The following is a 19040-nucleotide window of genomic DNA, read 5'->3' on the forward strand; positions in this document are numbered from 1 at the left end:
TCAAGTATTTCTTTCTCCTTTGTCCCTGCAAACCAGCTGGTTAATCCAATTTGGGATTTGGCCTTTTTCCTGAATTCATCTTTGCTCTAATGACTACCGAGACCATTTTGTCTTCTAGCCTCCTAGCGTAAGCCCTCATCCTTTGCCTCTTTGTGTGGCAAGTCTCTGAAACTGCCATTTCCACTTCTTTCCTCTTTAGCAACCTGGAAAGTAATACATATTTGTATAAAAGCAGAAGAAACCAAGACTAAGAAAGATTGATTAAGTCATCTCATCCTATACTTCAAAGAGATGAAAAGATTCAGATTTTAACTTTGGCCTCTCTGACATCAGACTGCTCTTTCTTGTTAACTTCACTGAAAATTGTGTCTAATGTCTTGAGCATAACTGCCCAAGCTTTGTATTAATTCTGTTAATGATACCTATGGAGCCCAAGCAAAATCTTTAATGTTAAAGGCAGAGAACAAAAACATAAATTGTATCCAAGGACCACTTACATTCTCACCAGTTGTCCCATAAGCTATAGTTTGCAACATCAACACAGCATGGGCTATTTTTTTTTTTTTTCCCTCCTCCAGGGTTATTGCTGGGCTCGGTGCCTGCACCATGAATCCACCGCTCCTGGAGGCCATTTTTTCCCCCCTTTTGTTGCCCTTGTTGTAGCTTCATTGTGGCTATTATTATTGCCCTTGTTGACGCAATTCGTTGTTGGATAGGACAGAGAGAAATGAAGAGAGGAGGGGAAGACAGAGAAGGGGAGAGAAAGATAGACACCTGCAGACCTGCTTCACCGCCTGTGAAGTGACTCCCCTGCAGGTGGGGAGCCGGGGGCTCGAACCGGGATCCTTACGCCGGTCCCTGCGCTTTGCACCACATGCGGTTAACCCACTGCGCCACTGCCCGACTCCCCAGCATGGGCTATTTTAAAGTTTTTCCTAACACACAGCTGAAATTAGAGTATCTAGGATAGGCAGCCTAGTTAGTGGCTGCCATGACTGACTGCAACAGTAAAAACACCTCAGGTGTGCTTGGTGACCCATGCAAATGCAGAGTCACCCAACCAGTCACAGGTAAGATTGATGGTGCGCAGGCTTCAGTGCTTTGTTCTAACACAAACATGTAAATAATGCCTAGAGATGTAATATTATGGTAAATAAAGTCAGAGAGGGTTATATTAACATTGCCAATAATCTGATTTTGGGGGGGTTAGTGTAATTTACACTAAAATGCTAGGGGCTTTATTACTAATAACAAAAATATTAGGACTATAGGTGCAAATCATGACATCATGGGCTCAGATCAGTAGTATGTCAGTGTAAATGATCTTTGCTGAAAGAGTTATGATGAAGTCCCTGTCTAAAGTGACAATGCCTTTCTCTCTCTGTGTGTGTGTTTGTGTATTGTCGTTTGTTTTTTTAAGGGGGAAACCTTTCTTAATTTATTAGTCTTGGGAATGGACCTGTTAAACCAGGGTTCTTATGCTGCAGTCAATCCTGAATAGTTAAAGGGAAGAGAAGAGTTCCAAGCTGCATTACTTTCTTGAGCCAGAAGACCCTGTGGCACCCAGTTCTCTACTGCCTAACTATTGAGTTTTGGCTGGTTGGAAAAATTAACAGAGCAGCAGACTTCCCAGGAGAGGTCGGCACCTTCGCTAGGAGGTACCTAAGGTATGGACTAGCACTTTACAATAGGTTTTGGTAAAATCTTTCTAGACTGTATTTGTCTAGGGACCCTGACTCTTCATATAAATGCTTGGGATTTGATAATATCAATATTCTCAGGGTGATAAATGTCCTGAAAAAGAAATGATTCCTATACCACTGCGGGGCAACATGGTTATTACATTGACATGAACTAAACTGGCCGATACAAATAGGCAATTGCTCTGTTAAAAATACTATTCATGAGACAGCCTATGCCAGTCACTGTGTTAGGCCTTCGGTCCACAAAGACTGTCTTCACCACAGTTGGCCAGCTTATCTGGTGGAGGTAGCCAGTTTCCGCAAGTATAAGCAGTATTATTAGATGAAAAGGGAGGTTTGATAAAGATATATCCAGCCTTCTTCTGGCTGGTGTTGCATAGGGGATCCAGGAAGGACTAAGGTTTTAACATCATTAAATACTTTTTGGTGTTGTCCAGGGAATTGATTACATATCTGTTAACTCTAAGTTGCGAAATGATAGATCTTTCCCTTAGTAAAAAGCATTTGAAGCATAGAATATTTGATTTCATAAGTACTATATGCAAAGCCAGTCAGTAATTAAAATCATGCTTTAGAGCCCGACTAACTGGGTTTAAATTATGACTATGACTCAGGCATTTATTAGCTGTATATTCCTCATCAAGTTACCCTTTATTCCTCGGTAGGTTTCTTAACCTATAAAATGGAGCTATTAATAGCTATATTATAGGTTTATGGTTCTCCGTGCTGAGTAGGGAAAATTTTGTCCCTTCCAAGTTTTATTCGTTTCCTCTTAACTCTCACACTAGTAGTACACACACACATGTACGCACACACATTCTCCTTTGACACATATTTTTAAAGATTTTTCATTAGTGATTTAATAATGGTTAACAAGAAAGTAAGATAACAGGGAAACAATTCCATATAGTTCCTACCACCAGATTTCTATGTCCCATCCCCTCCATTGGAAACTTCCCTATTCTTTATCCCTCTGGGAGTATGAACCAAAGACCTTTATAGGGTGCAGAAGGTAGGTCTAGCTTCTGTAATTGCTCCTCTGCTAGATATAGACATTTGGCAGGTCAATCTATACCCCTTCAGCCTGTTTCAGTCTTTCCCTAGTGGGGAAGGGCTCTAGGGAGGTGAGGTTCCAGGACAAATTGGTGAGGTCATCTGCTCAGGAAAGTCAGGATGGAATCATGCATCTTGGTGGTTGACAAGTGGCAAGACATAAAAGCAGGACACATTGTTCAATAGACATTAGCTCAAAGGTTGGAATAGAGCAGATGAAATTAGGAATCTTTGTGTGGGAAGAAGCTAGGAAGTCTATTTTAGGTATATTCCATGTGGCCCATAACTTTAGTAAGTTTGCCTGAGCCCAATAGCTGACATGCAGGTGGACTGAAAGTACTGTCTGGGAAGATGGTGATAGAGCTAGAATAGGACTGGAAAGCTGGAAATGCATGGAGGCCTTATCTCACAACAAACAATTCTCTGTGACACCAGCTGGCGTTACTCAATTTAACACAATCCTGAGCCTACCTATCCTTCTGGAGAGAGGGGTAAGTGCCACTTGATTGCCTTTATCACACTTCAGCAGGAAATCCCAGTAGGACATCCCGAAGTTATCCATAACTTCTGTCCTACTTGGACTAAGAATCATAGGGCCCCTGACACCCTCCAGTAGGGGCCATGACACCCTCCACAGATTCAATTAATTTAGCTCAGTGAATTCAGGGAAACACTTGTATTTTCCAGCTTACTGTGGTAAAGAGTCGGATGAACAACCAGATGAAGAAGTAATTAGTGTGAGGTCTAGGAGGGTCCCAAGCAGAGCAGCATAGGTCTCTGTGGAGTTAGAGTATATCACAAGGGTTTGAGGAGGCCAAATAGTAGAATAAGAAACTGGAGCAGAGGATAGCTTGAGGGGAAAATTCTGTTATGTTACAAACCTCAAGTTACAAAGCTATCAGTCATAGATTTTTTTTTCTTTTTCTTTCTTTACTTATTGGATAAAGACAGAGAGGAATGGAAAGGAAAGGAAGAGATAGAAAGGAAGAGAGAGGAGAGAGGGGGCCAGGTGGTGGCTGAGCGCACACATTATAGTGTGAACCTCAAGGAACCAGGTTAAAGGTCCTGGTGCCCACCTGCAGAGGGAAAGCTTCATGAGTGGTGAAGCAGAGCTGCAAGTGTCTTTCTGTCTCCCTTCCACTCTCTCTCTCTCTCTCGTTCCTTCCTCTCTTGATTTCTGTCTCTATCCAATAATTAGTAAATAAAAATATTTTGAGAGAGAGAGGAGAGAGGAAAGCACCCACAGCACTGAGAGAGAGAGAAGAGGAGAGGAGAGGAGAGGAGAGAGGAAAGCACCCACAGCACTGAGAGAGAGAGAGAGAGAGAGAGAGAGAGAGAGGAGAGGAGAAAAGCACCCACAGCACTGCTTCACCAGTGCTCATGAAGAACTGGGGGGGGCTTGAACCTATGTCCTTGCACAATGTAATGTGCACTTAATCAGATGTATCACCTCCCAGTCCACTCTTTTTGAGTTTTAAGTTAATTGCTTTTTGATCAAAAGACTTACATTTTTTCATTTTAGATTTTTCTTTCTCAAAGATGGCCCCATCTCAAAGATGTTACTGTTTTTATGGCTCTTCAAGTCACTATCTTTTATAAGGGAGAATGAGGAATGGAGCAAGAGAAATCTAGAAACATCTGTATGAGGGCTATTTTATTTTGTTTGTTTGTTTCAGAAGAGTAAGGAAAAAAAGTGTAACGGCATAATTTGTATTGTGTTTGATATAGACTCTTAATCCTGAGAAACAGGCAGCTGAACAGATGAACAGAAACTGAGAGCCCGATCGGAATTTATGAGCTGCATGCTTTCTCTCTGAGCCAGGCTCATCTCTTTCTGGCTTTATTTTTCTTTCTCTGTAGGGAGGCAGCAAAAGATGGGCACAGACAGGCCGCTGGGACAAGAACCCGATACTAGAAATTGGAAAGGCTTGTCAGTGTGATTGCTGAGTTTCAATTTACTGGTCCCAGACTGCACCACCACCCTCCACCAAAATATCCTCAAGTTAATTACACAGCCAAATATAATAGCCTCATTAAAAATCTGACATTTAGAAAGATCTACTATGTGACCTTTCCATAGATAGTACAAAACATTAGAAAGAAGGATGGTAAGAAAATGGAAAATGTAGACTCCACCTAAATAGAATGATTTCTTCAGGAAACAAGAATTAGACTATTCTTCGTTTCTACGTATCATTGCCCAGTAAAAGGAACTAGCTTGGGTGGGAGGAGGCACAAGGCAAGTTAATGTGCCAGAAAGCAAGGAAGTGAACAAAAAGTGATAGAGGCATAGACTTCAGTAAGCCAACTTCAAGGAAATTCAGTATCCGAACTAGCAATGATCACAGTGGTTTTTAATACATTGAATAGCGGAACAAAAAGATTCTAAGAGTACATGGAACAATGGAAAGGGAAAGGAGAGGGAAAATTCCATCTTTATAGAATACTGCTGAATAAAAGCTAAATACTCAGTGAAAGAATTTCTGAGCCATACTTTGATCAATCATTGATCAATCATTGGTATAGTTTATTTGGATAGGCATCATAAATGGGCACCATTTTGATGAGGAATAGGATATTAACACACGTTCTGAGTATCTTTTAATAATACATAAATGTGATAGCATCACTTTACTCAAATTATCAGGCTCCCTCTTGAAGTGATACACTTGAAGTATAAAAGTTTAACTGTTTTATTCTGATAAAAAATGTCTTAGCTGAAGCTGTTCATACATACTCAAGTCAGATAAAGATTGTAACCTGTATTATAAGAGTTCTAAGTGGGAGTCGGGCGGTAGCACAGCAGTTAAGCACACGTGGTGCAAAGTGCAAGGACCGGAGTAAGGATCCCAGTTCGAGCCTCCAGCTTCCCACCTGCAGAGGAGTCATTTCACAGGCAGTGAAGCAGGTCTGCAGGTCTTTCTCTCCCCCCTCTGTCTTCCCCTCCTCTCTCCATTTCTCTCTGTCCTATCCAACAACAACATTAACAACAACAATAAAAACAAGGGCAACAAAAGGGAAAATAAATAAATATGATAAAAAATTAAATAAAAGAGTTCTGAATTCTTTTTTAATTGATAGGCTGAAGTTAGCAGTCAACCATTCTACCATTGTATACAGTGCCAGGAGTCAAACATGAGGTTTCATGCACCAAGACATTCAAGAAAAACCTCTCTCTACCCCTGAGCAATTTTCCTGGTGCTGATTTATTACATGTTATTATGATAGACTATGTATATTTTTCCTTTTCTGCTTTTTGGAATGGGAGTATAAGGGGAGGTGATGGGGATCCAATCCAGACCATAATACATGCAAAACATATGCTCTACCATAAAAGTATTTCACTGAACCCTAGGTTCTTTTTTTTTTATTAGTGATTTAGTATTGATTTACAAAATTTTATACGTAAAATTTTTTTTTATTTTTATTTTTTTATTTAAGAAAGGATTAATTAACAAAACCATAGGGTAGGAGGGGTACAACTCCACACAATTCCCACCACCCAATCTCCATATCCCACCCCCTCCCCTGATAGCTTTCCCATTCTCTATCCCTCTGGGAGCATGGACCCAGGGTCATTGAGGGTTGCAGAAGGTAGAAAGTCTGGCTTCTGTAATTGCTTCCCCGCTGAACATGGGCATTGACTGGTCAGTGCATACTCCCAGTCTGCCTATCTCTTTCCCTAGTAGGGTGGGTCTCTGGGGAAGCGGAGCTCCAGGACACACTGGTGGGGTCTTCAATCCAGGGAAGCCTGGCCAGCATCCTGATGGCATCTGGAACCTGGTGATTGAAAAGAGAGTTAACATATGAAGCCAAACAAATTGTTGAGCAATCATGGACCCAAAGCTTGGAACAGTGGAGAGGAAGTGTTAGGGAGGTACTCACTGCAAACTCTAGTGTACTTCTGCTTTCAGGTATATATTTTGCAGTAGTTTATAGATACGTGTGAAGATATGCTCTCTCTCACAGAAACTGGTGTATATCTAGGTTTTGGGACTTTGTTAGAAAGTGAACCACCTGAGATGAAATTAGAGTATACTATGAAAGGAAAAGTCTCACCTGAGTAATGAAGCTGAAGGGTTGTCATTCCACATGTGAAGTCTCTGGACACAGTCTGAAGTGAAGCATGTTGAGGTGGCAATCATTGCGTTGGTTAAGTTGTGATCGGCAGATGCAATATTATTTGATATGGATTGGGAGAGGCATATGGGAAAGTGGGCCCTATCCAAGGGTTCCAGGACTGGGGGAAGTAGGGGCTCTAATAGTGGAGATGTGAGGTTCCTGCTGTCTTAGGGTTCAAAAAGACAATCGATAGTTAATGTTATCATCACATTATTTGGTAATTGGGTTAACTTTGAAAAGTCCTTTTGTTAGGGTTTGCTGTACAGCACCCAGTATCTTGTATATAGCTGTGCTATTGGATGCTTCTGATCTACTTGGTCTAGGCTTTTGAGAGAGTCTGCATATCAAATACACAGCCTATATATTAAAAAGATTCAGTTTGTGTTTTGAAAAACTTTGAGACATACAATTGATTTTCCCCCTCTCAAATTAATTAATTAGTGATTTATATGTCTACATTTTGCTAGGAGTGTACATAAACACCATTCCCACCACCAAAAGACTGTGACCCATCCCTCCCACCCACTCCCACCCCCCACTGGCCCAGGAAGCTGCATGTCTACCCCTCACCACAGGGTTTTTACTTTGTTGCCCTACTTACAATTTGGTCAGGTCCTGCTTTTATTTTCCCTTTCAGATCTTCTTACTCAACTTCTGTTGATGAGTGGGATCATCCCATACTCATCTTTATCTTTCTGACTTAGCTCACTTCACATAATTCCTTCTAGCTCTGTCCATGATGGGTCAGAGAAGGTGGGTTCATTGTTCTTGATAGCTGCATAGTATTCCATTGTGTATATATACCACAGCTTTCTCAGCTACTCATCTGTTGTTGGGCACCTGGGTTGCTTCCAGGTTTTAACTATTATGAATTGTGCTGCTATGAACATAGGAGTACACACCTCTTTTTGGTTGGGTTTTATGGAGTCCTTGGGGTATAACCCCAGGAGAGGAATTATTGGGTCATATGGAAGGTCCATGTCTAGCCTTCTGAGAGTTTTCCAGTCTGGTCTCCACAGAGGCTGTACCAATTTACATTCCCACCAGCAATGTAAAAGGGTTCCTCTGTCCCCACAACCTCTCCAGCATTTGTTGCTGCTGTCCTTTTTGATGTATGCCATTCTTACAGGAGTGAGGTGGTATCTTAGTGTTGTCTTAATTTGCATTTCTCTGACAATCAGTGACCTAGAGCAGTTTTTCATATGTTTGTTAGCCTTTTGGATCTCCTCTGTAGTGAATGTTTTATTCATATCCTCTGTCCATTTTTGCATGGGGTCATTTGCTTTTTTTGGTGCTAAGTTTGCTGAGCTCTTTATATATTTTGGTGATGGGGATCCAATCCAGACCATAATACATGCAAAACATATGCTCTACCATAAAAGTATTTCACTGAACCCTAGGTTCTTTTTTTTATTAGTGATTTAGTATTGATTTACAAAATTTTATAAGTAAAATATTTTTAAAAAAATTACAAGATAACAGGGATACAAAAACTAAGAAAAATGATAGCTAAATTTAGTGTGAGTTTTGAATAGATCCTGGGTCAAAAATGCAGCTAACGTTCATGATTTTAACCATCAGGTTAACTTAATTATACATTATTAAATACCTACTGCTATGCAGCAAACCCAAACTAATGGTTGAAATGCAATTTATTCTTTCTCAGGATTTTGTATAATTGTTTGAATGGTACTTCTGTTGGGTTTGCCAGCATTCACTCATACAGCTGCAAGGACCAGTAGAAGACTGGACTCCTCTCCTTCAATGTTCCCTTTTTCTCCAGGAAGCAAGGTCATTACTTCTCATGGTATTAGAAACCTCTCCAGGGTGTGTTCTTTAGTGAACATGCACTTTACTAGTCTCTACATACAAGTCCTGTTGTTGTCTCATGGATTTGGATACTGAAAGAATAACAGCAAAAGGGGTCAGCGACAGTACTTTTAAATTAATATTAAATTTTTTGAATGTGGGAGCCAGGCGGTAGCACAATGGGTTAAGTGCACATGGTGCAAAGCACAAGGACTGGCATAAGGATCCCGGTTTGAGCTCCTGGCTCCCCACCTGCAAGGGAGTCGCTTCACAGATGGTGAAGCAGGTGTGCAGGTGTCTGTCTTTGTCTTCCCCTCTCTGTCTTCCTCTCCTCTCTCCATTTCTCTCTGTCCTATCCAACAATGACGACATCAATAACAACAATAATAACTACAACAACAATAAAAAGACAACAAGGGCAACAAAAGGGAAAATAAATAAATATTTAAAAATTTTTTGAATGTGTGAATAATATTTTGGTCGTAAATGACAGTATTATACTATAGTATTAAACAATAAAGGCTAACAGAGTCAAAGATAATGTTAAGTGCTGGGAGGTGGTGCACCAAGTTGAGCACCCATGTTACCATATGCAAGGACCGATGCTTAAGACGTGGGTTCAAGCCCCGTTCTCCACCTGTAGGGGTAAATCTTTGCGAGTGGTGAAGCAGGTCTGCAGTTCTCTCTTTCATAAGCACAGAATTATTTTGAGTAAATCATTTTATACAATAATTGCTGAAAATATATTTACTACTTAGCTATAAACAAATCACACAAGCAAAATAAACATGGCAGTACGAAAATGTAAGAAGTTCACAAAAATCTGTACATAATAACTTATTTAAAATTAGACTTATATAGTCTGTAATCTCTCTTGAAAAGTATAGTCACAGACCTATATTATTATTTTTTAAAATTGGATAGGGAGAAATTAAGAAGGGAAGGGGAAGAAAAGATATCTGCAGACCTGCTTCACCACTCGTGAAGCTTTTCCACTGCAGGTGGGGGCCGGGGAATTGAACATGGGTCCTTGTGTAATGTGTGTGATCAGCTGGGTGGGCCACCTCCTTCACCCCACCCCACCCCACTTTTTTCATTATTATCCTATATCTATTTTTTTTTTTTTTTGCCTCCAGAGTTATCACCAGGGCTCAGTGCCAGCACTACGAATCCACTGCTCCTGGAGACTTTTTCCCCAATTTTGTTGCCCTTGTGGTGGTTTTTATTGTTATAGCTGTTGTTGTTGTTGGATAGGACAGAGAGAAATCGAGAGAGGAAGAGAAGACAGAGAGGGAAAGAGAAAGATAGACACCTGCAGACCTGCTTCACCGCCTGTGAAGTGACCCCCCGAAGGTGGGGAGCCAGCGGCTTGAACCAGGATCCTTACACTGGTCCTTGCGCTTTGCGTCGTGTGTGCTTAACCCGCTGTGTTTAACTGCCCAGCGCCCCCCACACACACCTTATCTTTTTTTTTTTTTCAAGAGTAGAAGAAAGGGTACTTTAAGGTTTCTTTCAAAGTAATCGTTTTAGTCGGATCATACTCAAACATTTTCTGAATGAGATCAAAGAGAAGCTCATGTTCAGCATCTTGTGAAAGCATGAATTCCTTCAGGGGTTTACAGTGCCGTGAGACATCTCTGCCAGCACAACTGTGTTCATCCCACACTAATCGATCAGGATGAAAATATTTTCATTTTTTGGTTTTGTGTATCATGTGTTTTGGTAAAGGTCCAAGAATTCTTTCCATCATTGCTAAATGTTTTACTATCATGGGTCAGAAATAATTGTAAATCCCAGATAGTATTCAATAAGAATGCACTCAGTACTCCAGACATCACATAGTTGGGACCATCCCAGGGCTAAAATCACCTCAGGTGCTGTGTAATGTCTTGTAGATACCTACGGGACGTGATGCTCCTCACTATATGTGGCACTTCCAAAATCGACAACTTTAATATATGGGTTTATCAAGGTGTATTCATTATGGTTCATTATGGGGTTATATGCCTCTGTATAATCAGACTGTAGAAATAAGATGTTTTCAGGCTTTAAGTCCATGTGAGTCAACTTGTTACTGTGCAGAAAGTTCACAGACTTGCATATCTGCTATGCCATCTTTCTGATATGATCTAACTGCAATAAAGGAAACCATTTTGCTTTATGAAGTCATAAGTCATAAATACTAAGTCCCAGTAGTTCAGACACAATGCAGATGTGACCATGATGCTCAAACCAAAACATCTGGACACAGCGAACTAAATGTACTGCTGGGATCTGTATAATTCAGGTGTTCTAGAACTTGTATTTCTGAATGAGCAACTTCACAATATCTGACTGACCACATTTTAAACTATTTCTACTGTACATGTCTACCACCCACTTTATGATCGATGGCCTCTGAAATCCAATTCCATCAAGACCCAAAGACAGAAGAGAGAAAAAAAGACCCATCAGGACCCAAAGACAGAAGAGAGAAAAAAGAAGGACATTAGGAAGTAGTAACAGGCGTAGGTGTGACTTAGAATGGAAGAGAAGGCAGGACTATAGAATAAATGAGCAAATACATATACGTAAAGATAGTTATAGAAATAATAGTCAACCCATATCTATGGCCTTGGGAGAACTACTGCAGTTTCCTATATGGGAATGGGGATTCAGGACTCTGGTGGTGGGAATGGTATGGAATGATGCCCTTGTTATCTTATAATTTTGTAAATCAATATTAAATCACTAATAAATAAATAAAAATATAAAGGCTACAAATTATATGAAAAATTGAAATTACGAAAATAGGAATTTAAAGTCTACCTAGGAAATTTTAAATGCTATCTTACTGTTCTTTAATATTTTTTTAAAAATCTTTATTTGATAGAGACAGCCAGAAATTGAGAGGAAGGGGGGAGATAGAGAGGGAGAAAGAGAGACACCTGCAGTCCTACTTTACCACTTGTGAAGCTTTCCCTGTAGGTGGGGATTGGGGGCTTGAACCCAGGCCATTGTGTATTGTAACATGTGCACTCAACCAGGTGAGCCATCATCCAGCCCCTGTTATCATAAATATTCTTGTGACAAGTAAAATGCAAAACCGATTGTGCAAGATATCTAGGAAGTGAAAATAAAGACTATCTAGTGAGTGTGTTGTCTGACACTGTTTCAACCAACTTAAGTTCTTACACAGACTGCAAAGTAGCAGGATAAAAAGTAGGCACTTAATTCAGATAAAAAACAAAGAGAATTAAAGTGAGTGAAACTAATATAAAAGTTAAATAGTAGAATTGATCAGTAAATCCAAGAACTATTATTTTTAAAACAACAAAATAGAAGCCATGCAGTAGCATAACCATAAAGTACAGATACCGGGTGCTCTTGAATAGGACGAATCAATATTTGGATAGTTTCTGTTAGCCCTGACCTCCTCAATTCATATTCAGTTTGATCAGAATGCCAACAGATGCTTTGTTGTTATTGAACTGACTTTCTTGGAACTTGATAGACTTATTCTAAATTCACTTGTAAAGTAACATGTATGGATCTTCCAAATTAGCATGAAATGGAATCCTAAAAAAGCTACGTAATTTTGAGTCTTTTATTAAGACATAGCGATTGTAATTCTATAGTTCCAGCACAGAAAATGATTACATGGTAGAGAAATTGATTCAATTACATATAGGCATTGGCATACATTTAAAATACTTCTGAACACCAAAGCAAGCAGAACTTTTTTTTTCTCTTTTTTCCTCCAGGGTTATTGCTGGGGCTCGGTGCCTGCACTACGAATCCACTGCTCTTGGAAGCTATTTTTTCCCTTTTGTTGCCCTTGTTGTTTTATCGTTGTTGTTGTTATTATTGTTATTGCTGTCATTGTTGTTGGATAGGACAGAGAGAAATGGAGAGAGGAGAGGAAGACAGAGAGAAGAGAAAAAGACACTTGCAGACCTGCTTCACCCCCTGTGAAGCGACCCCCCTGCAGGTGGGAAGTCGGAGGCTTGAACCAGAATCCTTATGCTGGTCCTTGTGCTTTGCGCCATGTGTGCATAAGTTGTCGTGCTACAGCCCAGGCCCCAGAACATTTTTTTAAAGTGATAGGGGAAACTTCAGGAGCACTGAAGAAATGCTGCACGTCTCTCTCTTTTTCTTTCCCTCTCTATCTTCTTTTCCTATTCCAGTTTCTCTCTGTCTCTCTCCAATAAATAAATAAAAATACAAAAAGTATTGGGGGGGGTGGTTGATAGTGCTGCAGGTAAAGCACACGTGGTGCGAAGCGCGAGGACCATCAGAAGGATTCCAATTCAAGCCCCAGCTCCCCACCTGCAGGGGGGTTGGTTCACAGGCAGTGAAGCAGGTCTGCAGGTGTCTGTCTTTCTTTCTTCCTCTCTGTCTTCGCCTCCTATCTCGATTTTTCTGTCCTATCCAACAACAACAACAACAGATATGATAACAACTACAACAATCTGTGCAACAGGAAGGGCAACAAAATTGGGAAAAATGGCCTCCAGGAGCAATGGTCTCATAGTACAGGCACCAAGCACCAGCGATAGCCCAGGAGGCAAAAATAAATAAATAAAATAAACAGAAGAAACAAAAGGGATAACCCTTTAGATATAAAAAGTATACTATAAATTAAAATTGTATAAAATTAATTTTACTGGTAGAGAAGCAGAGTATGTGACAGAGACCATATCACTGGAGGCCCCTTCAGTGCTGTGTGAGTTAGATTCGAACCTGGATTAGGCACATGGTAAAGTAGCGCATGATCCAAATGTGCTATTGCACCTGCCCCAAGTTATAGTTTTGAATCCTAAAACGTCCTAGAAAAAAATTTCAAGAGATTTAGTTGATATATTTTCTCAGTGGATATTTAAGAAATGTTTTTTTGTCATATTAAAATGAAGAAGTTTCACTGCTAAGACAGCACATACGTATGATCAAACTCGGGAACCTCAATAGGAATCGTCACAGTTAAGATAACTGGAAAGACAGGTTTCAAAATGAGTTTTGTGTGGAAGTGGAGAGAAGTGTTTGTAACTTGAGAATTTAAGACTTGTCCAACTCTTCCCATTTCCATGGAATTTGGTTCATAGTAATTTTCCACTTGGCATTTAAGATCTGAGATAAACACCAGACTCATTTGCTACCTCACTTTATGCCAGACATTAACCTTACTAAGACATCATTCTTTTCCCCAGAGGGACAGGAACTGAAGACACACCTTCCTCAAACCAGTCGACCAGTGATAGTGAAACTGTGTTCAGAATCCATCTAATTACAGAAAATGATAGAGACTTAATAGCCTATTGGGAAACAATCCAGCTTCTTGGTTACAAAAAGGTCTTCAAAAGTAACAGGGCAAGTAGTCCCAGGTCTCTGTGACCTAAAATGTCTAATGAACTTGAATTACTAGAGCATCGTAGAGAATCATGAGGCTATTCAACCTAATGATTTAGTAATGATGTCCCTGTCATTGGGTCAGAGAGTAGTGTGGCTTCTTCCTGGTATTTATTTAGCAACATTCACCAGTGTTTGGAGCACTGTCTGTGAGAATTCTTCTCTGTTCTGGATATTCTAAGACAACACACTCTACTGTGTAAATAACTCTAATATTAGATGTAGTTTTCGTAAAGCATTCCACTTCCAGAAAATCAAGCGATAAAAATCTTTAAATAATAAATTTTAGAAAGTAATAAAAAACCCAGTGAGTGAAGAATAGATGTCATATTAAGACTGTACTGACACACGTTAGATACAAGCTGGGTAATATTATTATTTCTTAATTTAGATATCAGAAAACTGCGAATGGTAAAGTATAGTAATTTTGGAGGAGAGATGAAGAGAGGGAAAAAAGAGACCAAATCTAATTTAAAATTTCACATTTTTCAGTAGACTATTACAAGTAAGTCCATGCTGGCCTCTGGTGGACAAACTGAACATGTTATTTATACAGATGAATTGAGTGATTACTTAATGCACATTAATTCTAAAGGTAAGGCAACCAGATGATTCATTTCGTGTAAACATTCCATTTTAACTAACACCTTTCTACAACATTTCACCAATTATTAACATGGATGACTATTCTTTGAAAAGGACTATATGTAGTAATTGCATTTGGATGATATTAATTTTATACCTGAGGCTGGGGTGCTAATCTATGTTATAGTTTATGCAGAAATAATATGGAATAATATTATCCTGACTTTCTTTTGACTAATCAATTTTAAGAGAATTTAATGCCTTAGTTTAGCATTCATAGTTTAGCATACACACAAAAATAAAAATTTTGGAGCACAGACATCTGCATTACTATTTTAGGACATCAGGGTTTAGAATATTTGATTATTTTTAAGAAAAAATAATTACTTTACCATTTTATTTTATTATTATTATTATTATTATTATTTTTTAATACTCCTAAGTGGATGTTAAGGAATGAGGACAGAAAGGGAAAACAAAGTGAACCTTGGACTGGGCTTAGTGTATTCCATCAAAGCAAAGGATTCTGAGCAAGTGGTGCAGGAAAGGAGCAGCAGGGTGGGCTGGACTGGGAAGATGGGAGGGTAAGGGGTTGGGGGCCTGGTGCCTGGTGGTAGACAAGGACCTAAGCTGGGGGAGGGGAGTTTTCTGTAGACACCTATCATGAGAAGATGAGAAAGTGTACCCAGGTGCCAACAACCGTAGTGTAAACCATTAACCACTCCAGTCTAATAATAAAGAAAAAGGGGGTCGGGCGGTAGCGCAGGGAGTTAAGTGCACGTGGCGCAAAGCGCAAGGACCTGTGCAAGGATCCCGGTTCCAGCCCCCGGATCCCCACCTGCAGGGGAGTCACTTCACCGGCAGTGAAACAGGTCTGCAGGTGTCTAGCTTTCTCTCCCCCTCTCTGTCTTCCCCTCCTCTCTCCATTTCTCTCTGTCCTATCCAACAATGAACAACATCAACAATAACAATAATAACCACAAGGCTACAACAAGGGCAACAAAAGGGGGGAAATGGCCTCCAGGAGCAGTGGATTCATGTTGCAGGCACTGAGCCCCAGCAATAACCCTGGAGGCAAATAATAATAATAATAATAATGAAAAAATATTAACATGAAGGAGAGAAAGAGAGTGAGAACAAAAGCATCACTGAGACAAATGTGATGCCAGTGATTGAACTCAGGACCTCATGCTTGAGAGACCAACACTGTAGACACCACACCACCTCCCAGTCTGCAGTTTTGCTATTTTATGTGATGTCAGGAATCAAATTCAGAGCCTCGTGTGTCTGCTGATCCTGGTACCAACCTTTAGAATCTTATCCCAGAATCAATGGCTTTTTTTTTTTTTTTGAGGTTACAGTGTGCGTTAGAAATATAGTATTACTTCTATTAAAAATATTCTTGTAATCAGACTCAGCTCTGCTTTACGGTGGTGCCAGAGACTGAACCTGGGACTTCTGAGCTTCGTGCATGAATGTTGGTTGCGAAAATAGCTATGCTATCTCCATTTAAAAATAGTTTTGGGGGGCTGGGTGATGGCGTACCTGGTTGAGCGCACATCTTGCAATGAATCTGCAAGGACCCAGGTTTGAATCCCCAGTTCCCCCCTGCAGGGGTAAGCTTTGCGAGTGGTGAAGCAGTGCTGCAGGTGTCTCTCTGTCTCTCTCCTTTCTCTGTCACCCCCTTCCCTCTCAATTTCTGGCTGTCTCCAATGAATAAATAAATATATAATTTAAAAAATAAAATATTTAATAAAATAATAATAGTTTTTGTCATTGCAACATGCTTTATAGTAGGCAAATTATGGAAACAACCCAAGTACCCAAAGATTGATGAGTGTATAAAAAGATGAAGTATATGTGTACAATGCAATAAAAATACATAAAAAATGGCCCTTTGCAATAATACAGATGGAGCTAGGTGTGTGCATACTAAATAAAACAAGCCAGAAGAAAGACAAATATCAGATAATCCTGCTTACATGTGGAATATTAAGAAACAAAGCACAAAAAAAAAATCCAAAGTAAAAAAATGATGTTTTTTTAAAATTTAGAATAGTGACAGAAATTTTTTTATTTAGAATAGAAAAACTGAGAGGAAAGGGAAAATAATGATAATAATAATGGATAATACAGAGAGAGAGAGAGAAGCTTTCCCTCTTCAGGTAGGATAGGGAGTTTGAACAGCCATTGTAACGTGTGTTCTACCACGTGCACCACCAGCTGGTTCCTATGTCCCTTTTTCTATAGTATTCATTTTTTTTCATTTAAAAATATTTTTATTTATTTATTTTTTATTTCTTTATTGGGGGATTAATGTTTTACATTCGACAGCAGATACAATAGCTTGTACATGCATTAAGTTGTCCCAGTTTTTCCCATAACAATACAACCCCCACTAGGTCCTCTGCAATCATGAGATACATATTTTCAAGTGTGGTATTCATTTTTAAGGAAGAAAGCGTGATGTGTTACAACTTTAAAAACTGTAAGATTTTTTTATTTCACAGTTGTTTAGAATAATATTTTTTTCTACCTAGAAAAATGTAAAGCTTGCATTCAGATATACTTGTCTCCGCTTCAGTTCTTATACTGGTCATTTTATATAGGAGCCAGTATAATTCCTTTTTACTGACAATTCTGTGAACCTAAAAGAAAAATACAAATAATTTTATTTAAATACTTTGAATTCTGCTCATAAAAATCCTTTAAAGCTATTTCAGAGGTTTTTTTTGTTCTCTAATGATTGAGGATTCAGAATAGTTCCCCGTTAAATTTGCTGTCTAGATGATATGTGAGCAGGGGCCAAGTGGTGGTGCACCTGGTTAAGCGCACTCATTACATTGCACAAAGACTCAAAGCCCTGGTCCCCACCTGTTATTTAATAAATAAATAAATATAATTACATAAAGAAAATATTTAATAAAAATAAAAAGTTTTTGTCATTGCAACATGCTTTATAGAAGGCAAGTTATGAAAGCAACCCAAGTACCCAAAGACTGATGAGTGTATAAAAAGATGAAGTATAATAGGGGGAAGTAATAGGGGAAAGCTTCATGAGTGGTGAAGCAGGGCTACAGGTGTCTCTTTCTCTCCCTCCGTATTTCTCCCTCCCCTCTCAGTTTCTATCAAATATTAAATAAAGAAAAATTATGTATCAGCAATTATTAAAACAACCCTGAGATTGTGAATTGCCTTAAATTTACATGCTTTAGTTTTTCTCAAACTGCTTCTTTTTTAAATTTTTTATTTATAAAAAGGAAACATTGACTAAACCATAGGATAAGAGGGATATAGCTTCGCACAATTCCCACCACCAGAACTCCGTATCCCATCCCCTCCCCTGATAACTTTCCTGTTCTTTAACCCTCTGGGAGTATGGACCCAAGGTTATTGTGGGATGCAGAAGGTTGAAGGTCTGACTTCTGTAATTGCTTCCCTGATGAACATGGGCGTTGACAGATGGACCCATACTCCCAGCCTGTCTTTATCAATCCCTAGTGGGGAAGGGGTCTGGGGAAGCAGAGCTCCAGGACATACTGGTGGGGTTTTCTGTCCAGGGAAGGCTGATCAGCATCATGCTAGTATCTGGAACCTGGTGGTTGAAAAGAGAGTTACCATACAAAGCCAAACAAGTTGTTGACCAATCATGGACCTAAAGGCTGGAATAGTACAGATGAAGAGTTAAGGGGCCCTCCGTTTTGTAGATAGCTAGTAGGCATATTTTAGTTATATTCCAATGGGCCTGTGGTTATACTTCTTTTTTTTTTTTTTTTGTCTGAGCTTGAAATCTGATATGCAGATGGATCCTAATTATTGTCTGGGGAGGTGGTGTCATGGCTGGCAGAAGGACCAGAAAGCTGGATCAAGGAAAAGATCTCAAATATGGGAAAGGTGTATAAATATTGTTGACTGTAAACCCCATCGATTTGCTGTGATCTGGAGCCCATATTCAGCTTAGGAGCCTACGTGACCTCTGCATCCCTGTAGATCTGAGCTCACATTCTGTGGTCATAATTAGGAATGTTCCAACCTGCCCCAATATCAGGACCCATCTTCCTCAGGTGTAGCGTAGAGTATGTTGTCCAGCCTCCCTTCAGAGGATGGAACATTCTCTACAATTGTTGATCCAAGTTGAGGGCAAGATCCTATGGGGGTCCACAAAGGGGTCTGTTGTGTTGTTTTTGATATTTATGACCAGTAACAATGGAGAGAGGGATTTATTTGAGGTCTTGGTCCATCATGTCTGTTTGGGAATCTCAGGACTCCCTATTAGGGCCCCAGCTGATGGGGTGGCCTGATAGTGACTAAAGAGTCATCCTTAAAGTATGCCAGTCTCTTCAAACTGCTTCTTTCAATGTAATTCCTAAGTACATGGTATGC

At 39.6% G+C, this 19040-nt stretch overlaps 1 pseudogene; it reads right to left on the reverse strand.

Moving 5' to 3' along the window:
• Positions 1-9644: 9644 nt before the first annotated feature.
• On the reverse strand, positions 9645-10931 carry LOC103120038 (dual specificity protein kinase CLK1-like; annotated as a pseudogene).
• Positions 10932-19040: the final 8109 nt, after the last annotated feature.

This window comes from Erinaceus europaeus, chromosome 19 (assembly GCF_950295315.1).
Source record: "Erinaceus europaeus chromosome 19, mEriEur2.1, whole genome shotgun sequence".
NCBI classification, from domain to species: Eukaryota; Metazoa; Chordata; class Mammalia; order Eulipotyphla; family Erinaceidae; genus Erinaceus; species Erinaceus europaeus.